Raw genomic sequence first — 1,520 nt, forward strand, 5'->3', positions numbered from 1 at the left:
ACCCTGCCAGAGGCTATGATGATATTTAATTGCTTCTTGTAAAATCATGTCCATTTAATCCATATGGCAAGAAAAATTCCCTTAAAAGAGGTTTCTTAGCTAAGAATGTACCCTAATCTGAAAATGAGGGTGCTATGCATAAAATAGCAGTTGTTTCCACCTCTGTCATTTGCCCCACCGGTAGACATGAAGGCTCAAGGCCATATCCAGTATGCATCCAGGGCCTGCCTTGGTCCCGAGGCCTTCCCCATCCTAGAGGAAGAGGCAAAAATAGAAGTGCCTTTTAAAAAAACCACCCAAACAACAGGCCCTCTGCGGCATTCACCTCTGCCTGGGAAAGGCCCGAGACCAAATACCGCATGGCAGACGCTGTTCCTAGCTGTACAACATGGAATGAGCCTGAGGGAAAGCCTCTATAGAGCAGTCCTGGCTCTGTGGGTGGACTGATGCCTCGTAGGTGGATCCAGTAGGCGGATTCAGTCTGACTCAGTTCTGGGGACCAACACATCATCTGTCTGTACAATGTGTTTGCTGCCTATTCTCGGTGAAACCTGAGCTCTACCGCAAAGCCGACCCATCCTCACCGAGCCTCTGATAATGCTGAAGCTGTCCTGTGCCTCCCTCCGACATGCTTCCCGCAGGGAGCGTCGCGGGCAGGTACCCAGTGTGAACAGAGACGCTTTGCGCGTGGGCCTCTTGCTGCTTCCCAAGCTTGCTGACTGCTGCCTCTGCTGCCCACCGGCCCCAGAGCGGGGCCAGCCGTCGGCAGCATTTGCGCCTGGGCACAGAACCAGATGAGACTGCAGATCTGGGACAGCGCGAGCAACGGGAGCAGGAGCCCTGGCTGTGCAGGCCTGTAGTGACCACGGCGTCCCCATCCACAGCGGGGATCACGGCTCAGGCAGCCTCCTCGGTGCCACAGAGACACAGCGTGGTGGCTTGGGTGGGAGAGGAGACACTTCTGCCGAGCTCTTGTGCGGGTGGAGGACACGGTGCAGCTGGAAACAGAGCACCTCCCTGCAGCGGAGGATCCCTTGCTAAGCATCCGCACCCTGGTGCTGACCCGTGTCTCCTGTCTCTTCCAAGCCTTGGGCTGGAAAGGGTGCTCGCAGGCTGGAGTAGTTGGGGCTCCGTTCCTGGAAGACACCTCCAGATCCCACTGGGGTAGCACAGACCAGCAGCCATCCCCCGCGAGACCGTGCCTGCTTTCACCTCTTGTCCCAGAGAGCATGTCCCCCTGCTCCGGCCACCCAGTGACTCCGCGGGTACCGAGCACCGTGCATCTCCCAGGTGCTCCAGGGAGGCTGCAGGAGCGCGGCTGGACGAGGGTGGGTGCATCGGAGGCCACGGGGTGAGGAAGGACGGATTATTACCGCCCTGAGGGGAAAAGAGGGAAAGGTGAAGAGCGCTTCCCCCGCTTGCTGTCCTTCAGCTGAATAAACTGCATTTCTGCCAGCCTGTTCTCTATTCCTAATAACCCGGGGGAGGTCGGGGCTGCAGCCAGGGTGCTGCTGCCCTCG

This window comes from Aptenodytes forsteri, unplaced genomic scaffold, assembly GCF_000699145.1.
Source record: "Aptenodytes forsteri isolate BGI_AS27 unplaced genomic scaffold, ASM69914v1 Scaffold191, whole genome shotgun sequence".
NCBI classification, from domain to species: domain Eukaryota; kingdom Metazoa; phylum Chordata; class Aves; order Sphenisciformes; family Spheniscidae; genus Aptenodytes; species Aptenodytes forsteri.